The 12341-nt window shown below is 49.4% G+C and overlaps 1 protein-coding gene across 1 annotated transcript in view; it reads left to right on the forward strand.

The window, feature by feature from the left end:
• Positions 1–3443: 3443 nt before the first annotated feature.
• DAG1 (dystroglycan 1) overlaps positions 3444–12341 on the forward strand; it is a 176688-nt gene continuing 167790 nt past the window's right edge. The window contains exon 1 of the mRNA XM_088465370.1: positions 3444–3587. The gene's annotated coding sequence lies outside the window, so the exon portion shown is untranslated. The remainder of the gene's footprint in view (positions 3588–12341) is intronic.

Below are 12341 nucleotides of genomic sequence, written 5' to 3' on the forward strand. Positions count from 1 at the left end.
CCTTCCTGCACCTACATATGTTCCTGTACCTACCTTCCTGCACCTACATATGTTCCTGTACCTACCTTCCTGCACCTACATATGTTCCTGCACCTACCTTCCTGCACCTATCTTCCTGCACCTACATATGTGCCTGCACCTACATTCCTGCACCTACATATGTTCCTGCACCTACCTTCCAGCCCCTACATTCCTGCCCCTACCTTCCTGCACCTATATATGTGCCTGCGCCTACCTTCCTGCACCTACCTTCCTGCACCTACATATGTTCCTGTACCTACCTTCCTGCACCTACATATGTTCCTGCACCTACCTTCCTGCACCTAAATATGTGCCTGCACCCACCTTCCTGCACCTACCTTCCTGCACCTAAATATGTGCCTGCACCTACCTTCCTCCACCTACATATGTTCCTGCACCTACCTTCCTGCACCTACATGTTCCTGTACCTACCTTCCTGCACCTACATATGTTCCTGCACCTACCTTCCTGCACCTAAATATGTGCCTGCACCTACCTTCCTGTACCTACCTTCCTGCACCTACATATGTTCCTGCACCTACCTTCCTGCACCTACATATGCGCCTGCACCTACCTTCCTGCACCTACATATGCGCCTGCACCTACCTTCCTGCACCTACATATGTTCCTGCACCTACCTTCCTGCACCTACATATGTTCCTGCACCTACATGTGTGTCTGCACCTACCTTCCTGCACCTACCTACCTCCACCTACTTTCCTGCACCTACCTTCCTGCACCTACCTTCCTGCACCTGCACCTACCTTCCTGCACCTGCACCTACTTTCCTGCACCTACCTTCCTGCTTTACATCACATTCCCTACCTAGACAAATAAGTGCAATGCTATTACTGAGGGTAAATGAAGGAGGCTGATTATAACGTTCTCTCCAAACAACATAGTTGGAATTTATTTATGAGACTCAGAGGGTCCTTGAAAATATGAGGTGGGATTTGTTCATTGATCGGGGATATTGTGCAGATTACAGTTCACGTTGTGATTTGTTAGATTGCCAGACTGTCCCCTCGGAAGAAAGCGACGAAGCTCTAAGTATCTACAAACCATCTATCACGGAGAATATCTCTGGAAGATTACATGTAGCTGCAGAGGCAGTCGGTGAAATGAATTCCCCTTAATACTGGGCCACAAATCACCGATAGGAGATAAACACCCAGACGGCGCGTGGAATAAAGGGGCTACTGGAGGCAGCAGAGGTCGGTGGGATCATTGATGGATCATAGAACATGGTTCTTATCAATGGCTTCCAATCACTTGGCCAGTGAGACGATCTAACGCTCCGAGGTGGGAGCCAGTGTCAGGGCTGAGCAACGACACGACCAAGGCTGGAAAACATTCGCAGGAGACTCCAAACTGTGTAATGTCCATCTGGACAGCGGGAGAGGGGGGGGGATTGCAGTGGAGAACCTCAAACTATTGTTGTCTGGAAAGGCCACATTATCAGGCCATTATACAGGGAGGAAATGACAATGGAAGACCCCTTGGTATCTCAGCAGGGTCCGTCCACGTAGCCATACAGCATGGTTGGGGGGTGAGGAGAGAATGTCCTCCCATTCTCCAGCCCACATACAATCCCAGAATGTGACAACATCATGCACTATTTACTGTCCGGCCCTCAGCTCTGCGGGGATCCGGAACTGTCTTGTAAGCTGTGATTGTATCCCTGGGACCTCCCAGGATTTTACACATGACATACAAATAGCAGCACCTAAAGGTTTAATTACCAGCAGACCAAGTACCAGGAGGCCTGGACCCTCCGATCAATCACACACAGCTCCGGTAACACAGAACCAGGCACCAAGACACCATGACGGAAGACTGTATTTATGGAAACATGGGGAGCGAGTGGAGTATTTCATGTACTAAGTATAGAGATGAGTCTCGCCCGTAACACACCCTATGACACAGCGCTGGGCGATGGGCAGAGGGGCCGAGGCTCCAGGCACAGTTACGGTAATAGGGCCCATACACCTGCACGACCAGCATAAGATCCGATTCCTCATACGATTCCCCTGCGGATCCCCGGAGCTCCCCGCCAGTCCCGGCAGCATGTTGGTTGTTTTTCTTAGCACAGGATCTGTCGTATGATCGATCCTGTATCTCACGCGCTCATTAGGGAAACAGTCATTGAAATGACTTGAATTGCTGCACGATGGATCGCATGAACAAAATAACCGGCACGATCTACACACGATACGATGGAACATATGTGCTGCGCATCTGATCATAAGATCCGATTATAGGAGCTGCGGGAGCGCGCATCGGATCGTATCACAGATAAAAAACACACGATTTCAACAAGATTGATCGTACGGCGAGTCGAAAAACGTATAATCGTCCAAAAATCGCGTAGATGTATGGGGGCCTCCTACCAGCCTACTTATGTTTAATGGTCAAAAAAAGATTCAACAAACAAAAATTGCGTAATAGTTATTTGAAATTAAGACGTTTTGTGCTTATAATTTGGTCTGTTTTGTGCTATTGGCGTCTCTGATATTAGCTGGCGTTATATTCTGCCACGTGGTGGGAGGTGGGGGCTGTAGGTGTCTGTGTATCATATGTACATGGATCATGGATGTGGGTCCTGTCCTGTGTGACAATTCACGTACACGTCAGCGCTGTCTGTCACGTCAAAACGCTACAATAACGGAAAACAACTAATTAGCCGCAGAGAAGTGACAATAATCTCATGTGAGACAGGACAGGCGTCTGCTTTGTGTCCCCCGTAATCTCCCCCTTATCTATGGACAGGTTGGAGGGGACCCAGGGCCTGGAGCTGCTCCCGGTAATTACTTTATCCTCCTGGGAGAAGCTTTCACCAATGTGCAGATGTATAAATAAATGGGTCCGTTATTCCCCTCCGCAGACGGATTCCCTGAGCGGCCTCCACGTGCGCTCAGCCATATTCTCATTATATTATCACTGCTATAAATGATTTATCTGAAGGAAGCGGTTTATTCCGCAGCGCTGCATCCCGGCTCCATAGAGGAAATCGGCTCTCAGCAAAGCTCGCCGCCTTAACTCTTTGTTGTCATCCATGGCTGCAGCCGGGGACCCTTACTGTCCGCTGCCCCCTCCTCATTCACTGGCTGGTGCTGAGCATGCGGTGGGTTACTACAATGGTGCCAGCAGCATGATACACACAGGTCACTGGGCAGCACAGGCAGTAACGGGGACGGGTACGGAACTAATGTGATTTCTATTATGTATAAACAGATAAGGACGGGGCTCCATTGAAGTTACCAGTTTGACGGCTGAGACTGGCCTGGGCGCCACGCCATTGGTGGGCTGGGAGGCAGCAGCAGCCAATATGAGGCAGGTGTCGTAGCAGCGCTGGGGGGATGATTGGCTGGCTCTGCAGCTCGCAGGAAGCGGCACCTATTCTCCCCAGGATCTCAGGCTGTCTGTAGCTGGAGTCAGAGAGAAGCTGCAGCCCAGGAAACAACAAGGACCCTTTATCTCGTCTCTTCCATGGCTCCTTCTCAGACCTAACAGCCTCGGCCGCGCTCCCTGGGAGGAGACGGAGGGGGATCAGCCAGACATGGAAGGTACAGTGCGGCTTTCATTGTGTTATCCCCCCATTCATAGTCCAGCACACAGAGACATGACGGACAGCAGGCTGGGTATTCAGGACACAGAGACACGACGGACAGCAGGCTGGGCATTCAGGACACAGAGACACGACGGACAGCAGGCTGGGCATTCAGGACACAGAGACACGACGGACAGCAGGCTGGGCATTCAGCACACAGAGACACGACGGACAGCAGGCTGGGCATTCAGGACACAGAGACACGACGGACAGCAGGCTGGGCATTCAGCACACAGAGACACGACGGACAGCAGGCTGGGCATTCAGCACACAGAGACACGACGGACAGCAGGCTGGGCATTCAGGACACAGAGACACGACGGACAGAAGGCTGGGCATTCAGGACATAGAGGCGGTTACATGGATCACACAGATGACGGATATTAGTGACACGGACGCGATGACAGGTGCAGCGTTATCAGTAACACATTACGGGAGACGTAGGGAGCACAATGCGCAGGATGCAGGGGCTGATAACAGACCAGCGTTTCCCCCTTTCTGCACCACAAGACACTGTACAGAACCGTATAAACAGCGCAGCGCAGTGTTTGGGTTCCCTTAGAGTGGGGGGCAGACGCCATATACAGAAACAGGGCGCCAGTTGCGCGTGCAACACGTGCTCTATTTCCGCTCCCAAATATAGCGCCGGCGCGCTCACCCTATTCAAATAAAGAAGTGTCGCTAAGAGGCGAGATGTGCGCGCATTGCTAGCTCCTCCGTTTAGCGGTCTGGGTTCAGCACACGGGCCTCATTGTTTTACGCCCAGCAACAGGTCCACGCAATATTTGCCCTTGAGGTCCTGGTACTGAGGGGGCATTACTAAGAGGTCTAAGTGGGCCCCATACACAGGTACCCAGCGTATCCCGATGGTGGCCTTGCCTCTAAAGTACATTGAAATGAACCAGATAATTCCCTTTTCTGCAATGTTACATTAACGATCTGCATCTACAGAGATGAATTTTTAAAGTCCTTAACTGTGGCCATAAAAAATCTCTCTAACAAAAATATAAGGTTGATGATAATATCCAGGATATAAGGGGCCTATCCATTAGCAGATAAACTTGAACGATCGTTCATTATATCTGCTAATGGATAGGCACTGAACGATGACAGATGCGCACTCCCACGGCCGATAAATCGCATCAATTATCGCATATAGCTGTACGATATTAGCAATATGCGCAGTCTATATGTGGTAAACGTCAAACGACGAAAGATATTAACAGCAGCTACAGATAAAAAAATCCACTCCCTGAATGATGTCATGCGATATCGGTCATCGTTCGCCAAAATCTGTCATGTACGTGTGACGGATATCATTCAGCGCAGCCACCGGAATTTTCAAGGGATATCTTTCATCGCTCAGAAATACATCTGCTAATGGATAGGCCCCTTAAGTGTTAATTTGCCACTTTTCCTGTCCAGTCTCTGTATATTCACATGCACGAGTCCGCTAGAAACGTCTCTGCTACAGGAGGTCTCCACACTGACAGTAAGTCCCCCTCCAAACCCTGCACTGACAGGAAGGTCCTATCTGAGTCCTGCACTGACAGGAAGGTCCTATCTGAGTCCTGCACTGACAGGAAGGTCCTATCTGAGTCCTGCACTGACAGGAAGGTCCTATCTGAGTCCTGCACTGACAGGAAGGTCCTATCTGAGCCCTGCACTGACAGGAAGTCCCCACCTGGGTCCTGCACTGACAGGAAGGCCCCATCTGAGCCCTGCACTGGCAGGAAGGCCCATTTATGAGTCCTGCACTGACAGGAAGGTCCCCATCTGATTCCTGCACTGACAGGAAGGTCCCATCTGAGTCCTGCACTGACAGGAAGGTCCCATCTGAGTCCTTAACCGACAGGAAGGTCCTATCTGAGTCCTGCACCGACAGGAAGGTCCTATCTGAGTCCTGCACCGACAGGAAGGTCCTATCTGAGTCATGCACTGAAAGGAAGGTCCCATCTGAGCCATGCACTGACAGGAAGGTCCCATCTGAGTCCTGCACTGACAGGAAGGTCCCCTCTGAGTCCTGCACTGACAGGAAGTTCCCATCTGAGTCCTGCACCGACAGGAAGGTCCTATCTGAGTCCTGCACCGACAGGAAGGTCCTATCTGAGTCCTGCACTGACAGGAAGGTTCTATCTGAGTCCTGCACTGACAGGAAGGTCCCATCTGAGTCCTGCACTGACAGGAAGGTCCCCTCTGAGTCCTGCACTGACAGGAAGGTCCCATCTGAGTCCTGCACTGACAGGAAGGTCCCATCTGAGTCCTGCACTGACAGGAAGGTCCTATCTGAGTCCTGCACTGACAGGAAGGTCCTATCTGAGTCCTGCACTGACAGGAAGGTTCTATCTGAGTCCTGCACTGACAGGAAGGTTCTATCTGAGTCCTGCACTGACAGGAAGGTCCCCTCTGAGTCCTGCACTGACAGGAAGGTCCCATCTGAGTCCTGCACTGACAGGAAGGTCCCATCTGAGTCCTGCACTGACAGGAAGGTCCCCTCTGAGTCCTGCACTGACAGGAAGGTCCCATCTGAGTCCTGCACCGACAGGAAGGTCCTATCTGAGTCCTGCACCGACAGGAAGGTCCTATCTGAGTCCTGCACTGACAGGAAGGTTCTATCTGAGTCCTGCACTGACAGGAAGGTTCTATCTGAGTCCTGCACTGACAGGAAGGTCCCATCTGAGTCCTGCACTGACAGGAAGGTCCCCTCTGAGTCCTGCACTGACAGGAAGGTTCTATCTGAGTCCTGCACTGACAGGAAGGTCCTATCTGAGTCCTGCACTGACAGGAAGGTTCTATCTGAGTCATGCACTGAAAGGAAGGTCCCATCTGAGCCATGCACTGACAGGAAGGTCCCATCTGAGTCCTGCACTGACAGGAAGGTCCCCTCTGAGTCCTGCACTGACAGGAAGGTCCCATCTGAGTCCTGCACTGACAGGAAGGTCCCATCTGAGTCCTGCACTGACAGGAAGGTCCTATCTGAGTCCTGCACTGACAGGAAGGTCCTATCTGAGTCCTGCACTGACAGGAAGGTTCTATCTGAGTCCTGCACTGACAGGAAGGTTCTATCTGAGTCCTGCACTGACAGGAAGGTCCCCTCTGAGTCCTGCACTGACAGGAAGGTCCCATCTGAGTCCTGCACTGACAGGAAGGTCCCCTCTGAGTCCTGCACTGACAGGAAGGTTCTATCTGAGTCCTGCACTGACAGGAAGGTCCTATCTGAGTCCTGCACTGACAGGAAGGTTCTATCTGAGTCATGCACTGAAAGGAAGGTCCCATCTGAGCCATGCACTGACAGGAAGGTCCCATCTGAGTCCTGCACTGACAGGAAGGTCCCCTCTGAGTCCTGCACTGACAGGAAGGTCCCATCTGAGTCCTGCACTGACAGGAAGGTCCCATCTGAGTCCTGCACTGACAGGAAGGTCCTATCTGAGTCCTGCACTGACAGGAAGGTCCTATCTGAGTCCTGCACTGACAGGAAGGTTCTATCTGAGTCCTGCACTGACAGGAAGGTTCTATCTGAGTCCTGCACTGACAGGAAGGTCCCCTCTGAGTCCTGCACTGACAGGAAGGTCCCATCTGAGTCCTGTACTTATAGGAACCTCTCACCCCAGGAAGTACCTGTAACTCTCTGGGTAATTTCATTTGACTTGCTGTACTGTATCTGAGTAATGATGCTGCATTTTGAGGTAATTAGTTCTACACCTGTCCCCAGAAAATGTAGACTGCGATGGTTCCTGCCATATTGCCTGTACCTTTCTTTCATTCCAACTTAGAAAGTAATTATACCCTGGCATCATCTAGCTGCACCATAAGGGAGGCACCATATATAAGCTGGCATCACTGTGCACACTGAGGAGGGTACAGAACAGATATCACACCCCCTATAATACGGCACATGAGCCACCTTTCCTTCTGGAGAAAACTCCTGTTCTCCGTATATCCCCTTTTCCAGGTCTGGCTTCCGCCATCGTTACCTCCTGTATACTCCCTCCCTGCAATCACAACAGTCTGTACAGAATAAGGCATCACAGGTTGGTCAGCTGAATGTAGCATGGGCAAGGGTATAGCTATATGACAATGCACATGGGCACGGTATGGGCGCAGAGCATGGTGCGTCAGTACATTGCATGTTATGATATCTGTCATTATAAATGTGATAAAATAATCCTAAGAACTCAGATCTCTGCGAGTTGTGGCTTCCGGAGAGGGTGAGAGGGTGACAGGCCTGTAACGCTCATTATAAACCTGACAGATCGCTGGAACGCTGACTTATAGAGCACATTGCTCACGGTGTTGTCACCCAGCACAGACCATAACTCACAGTGAGAAATGACAGGCAGCGGGCCAGGGTGGCAGAGGAACGTCCTTCTGGTGCCAGCCCAGTACCCATTATACTTGTTTCCATTACTACAGATCACTCAGTGGGCATACAAGGATCAGTCTTTAATGATCCAACATGTTCTGTGATAGACAGACAGCGACATAAACCGGGCACGTCGGCGAGAGGGTCTGTTCCGCTCATCTCCACCTTTACCTTCACACTGTCCCCATTTGTGATCCTCCGTATAGATGAACATCTCCATATGATGTATGTTTGCTGCGCTATGTGTATTATTGGGTTTTATGTAATTTCCTTGTTTATATCGGTGTATAGTAAACTGGGTTTTATGATAATGTGCAGCGGAAAAACGGCTGAGTGCGAATCTGCGAGCATTAATAACCGCGCTAACAGAACAAATCTATATCGTGGGGCTACAAAAGTCTCTTATCCTCACTGTGACTTACTCCCTGGATCTACCCCCTATATACAGCGCAGCGTCGCATGGTAATATCCGAGGAGGCTGATTCATATATGTATAACATAAGAGCTGTCCTTCCCACTGGTTCCTGTCAGAGGCAAGTTGGGTAATGTGGGGTAACACATGCAGAGTTCCCATCACTGTATCATAGATTCCTGGGACACCTACACGTGTCACACACGAAACTGCGTTCGCCGACATGGGACCACTACAGTCCCTATTATGTCACGGTCTATGAAATTGTCTATAACACCATTTTTCATTTTAATCCTTCTCTTTGCCCTTCTGTCCTCCCTGAGCTCGCCTTAGGACACCTGCGTTACGGTGTGACAGGTGAACCGCCCCGGCCAGAAATAAGACTATGAGGTGAGGACTGCGCCTTCCTCTAATGGCAGACACTTTCCTGTGTAGTCTGTGAGATTGAGGGAAATACATGTAGAGGGAGCAGACATTGGGGAGAGATAGGCCGTCCATGTTATTTATGTGCAGGGTCCGGTGATGTGACAATACGTCCCCCCTCGTTCCCCTGCCCAAGCCAGGCAGGTCATTACCCGTCACTGTGCTTAGAGCCGCAAGTAATTACAAGCGTATTGACAAATGAATTTATTCCATCTGCTGCTGGGATGACCTGCTGCTGCCTCCTGGGACTCGTCACCGCGGAATAACACATGTAAATGGCTGCAGCTGGGGCAGAAATTCCCATAGACTGGAGCAATCAGTGATCATAGGTGAAATGGCGGCCATTCCGCGTCTAGGAATACACACTGCAGAGGATTCTGGGAATGATGATGGGATGTGCAGAGAGGGAACGTGGGGAAAGAAATGGCCATTACAATATTTGTGCATTTTTCAGTCACAATTATGTGATTCATAAACACCAGCACCTATCTCCTTACTCCATTTCTGTATACCTTTCTATATACGTTCCCCCACATACATCCTCATATATATCCCCCTATACATCCTCATATACAGTACATCCCCCACATACATCCTCATATACAGTACATCCCCCACATACATCCTCATATACGTTCCCCCACATACATCCTCATATACGTTCCCCCACATACATCCTCATATACGTTCCCCCACATACATCCTCATATACATCCACCCACATACATCCTCATATACGTTCCCCCATATACATCCTCATATACGTTCCCCCACATACATCCTCATATACGTTCCCCCACATACATCCTCATATACGTTCCCCCACATACATCCTCATATACGTTCCCCCACATACATCCTCATATACGTTCCCCCACATACATCCTCATATACCTTCCCCCACATACATAATCATATACGTTCCTCCACATACATCCTCATATACGTTCCCCCATATACATCCTCATATACGTTCCCCCACATACATCCTCATATACGTTCCCCCACATACATCCTCATATACGTTCCCCCACATACATCCTCATATACATCCACCCACATACATCCTCATATATATCCCCCTATACATCCTCATATACAGTACATCCCCCAAATACATCCTCATATACGTTCCCCCACATACATCCTCATATATATCCCCCTATACATCCTCATATACAGTACATCCCCCACATACATCCTCATATACATCCACCCACATACATCCTCATATACATCCACCCACATACATCCTCATATATGACATCACTAGTGATGTCAGTGGGAGTGCTTTTGGCTCTGAGCCAAAAGCACTCCAGGGCTTGCGGCAACGGGACCTTACCGCAAGGGTCGTGTCGCAAGCCCGATGGTCGTGATGGTCTTGACCATCGCGACCATCATTTTGGCCGCTCGCTATAGCTGTGGGTGGTCACCCACACCTATGCGAGCGGCCGTGTGGCCGCTCTTAAATTCAGAGGGACGGCCCTGATTCAGAGCGAGTGCTCTGTCAGAGAGTCTGGCTCTGAATCAGGGCCATAGAGTGTAAGCTCCACTGGGGCAGGGACTGATGTGAATGATAATATATTCTCTGTAAAGCGCTGCGGAATATGTGTGCGCTATATAAATAACTGGTAATAAATAAATAATATACATCCTCATATACGTCCACCCAAATACATCCCGCAAATACATCCTCATATACGTGCCCCATATACATCCTCATATATGTCCACCCAAATACATCCTCATATACGTGCCCCACATACATCCCCTTATACCTTCTCATATACGTGCCCCACATACATCCCCTTATACCTTCTCATATACGTGCCCCATATACATCCTCATATACATCCCCATATACATGCGTGCCCCATATACATCCCCTTATACATTCTCATATATGTGCCCCATATACATCCTCTTATACATTCTCATATACATCCCCTTATACATTCTCATATATGTGCCCCAGATACATCCCCTTATACATCCCCTTATACATTCTCACATACATCCCCTTATACATTCTCTTATACGTGCCCCACATACATCCCCTTATACCTTCTCATATACGTGCCCCACATACATCCCCTTATACATTCTCATATATGTGCCCCATATACATCCCCCAAATGTCTCACCCTTATACATCCTCATATACATTCTTATATATGTGCCCCACATACATCCCCTTATACATTCTCATATATGTGCCCCACATACATCCCCTTATACATTCTCATATACGTGCGTGCCCCATATACATCCCCTAAATGTCTCCCCCTTATACAACCCCATATACATGCCCCATATACATCGACCCTGTACGCTCTTCTCTGAACATCCTGCAATTCTGTCCCCACATCCACAACGCACCCTCAGTCCATTTGGGCTCTGAACCAGGCACCATGTTGTTTCCAGGTGTAATGGATCATTTGGGATCTGACCAGGGCTCAGCTAGATGGCTGGTTGTTATCCAATCAGCTTTGTGTAATGATAAATCCCAGCTTGCTATAGGACTATCTTCCAGAAGGAGCCGGGTCCACATGCTTAGCCCAATTTCCACTGACGTCCCCAGGCTTATGGGGCAAACCGTTGGCTGTGGAGAGGTGAGGGGTGGGTGGAATGACCCCTAGCACAGTATTACTGTAAGTGGAGTGCTGAGGGGAGCACGTATTTGGGATGTTCCTTGCTGTACTGTACTGTAATGAGGGGAGCACATATTTGGGATGTTCCTTGCTGTACAGTACTGTAATGAGGGGAGCACGTATTTGGGATGTTCCTTGCTGTACAGTACTGTAATGAGGGGAGCACGTATTTGGGATGTTCCTTGCTGTACTGTACTGTAATGAGGGGAGCACGTATTTGGGATGTTCCTTGCTGTAGTGAGGGGAGCATGTATTTGAGATGTTCCTTTCTGTACTGTACTGTAATGAGGGGAGCACGTATTTGGGATGTTCCTTGCTGTAGTGAGGGGAGCATGTATTTGGGATGTTCCTTTCTGTACTGTACTGTAATGAGGGGAGCACGTATTTGGGATGTATCTTGCTGTACTGTACTGTAATGAGGGGAGCACATATTTGGGATGTTCCTTGCTTTACTGTACTGTGATGAGGGGATCACGTATTTGCGATGTATCTTGCTGTACTGTACTGTAATGAGGGGAGCACATATTTGGGATGTTCCTTGCTTTACTGTACTGTGATGAGGGGATCACGTATTTGGGATGTTCCTTGCTGTACTGTACTGTAATGAGGGGAGCACGTATTTGGGATGTATCTTGCTGTACTGTACTGTAATGAGGGGAGCACATATTTGGGATGTTCCTTGCTTTACTGTACTGTGATGAGGGGATCACGTATTTGGGATGTTCCTTGCTGTACTGTACTGTAATGAGGGGAGCACGTATTTGGGATGTTCCTTGCTGTACTGTACTGTAATGAGGGGAGCACGTATTTGGGATGTTCCTTGCTGTACTGTACTGTAATGAGGGGAGCACGTATTTGGGA

This window comes from Taudactylus pleione, unplaced genomic scaffold (genome assembly GCF_031769625.1).
Source record: "Taudactylus pleione unplaced genomic scaffold, aTauple2 ptg001984l, whole genome shotgun sequence".
Classification (NCBI taxonomy): domain Eukaryota; kingdom Metazoa; phylum Chordata; class Amphibia; order Anura; family Myobatrachidae; genus Taudactylus; species Taudactylus pleione.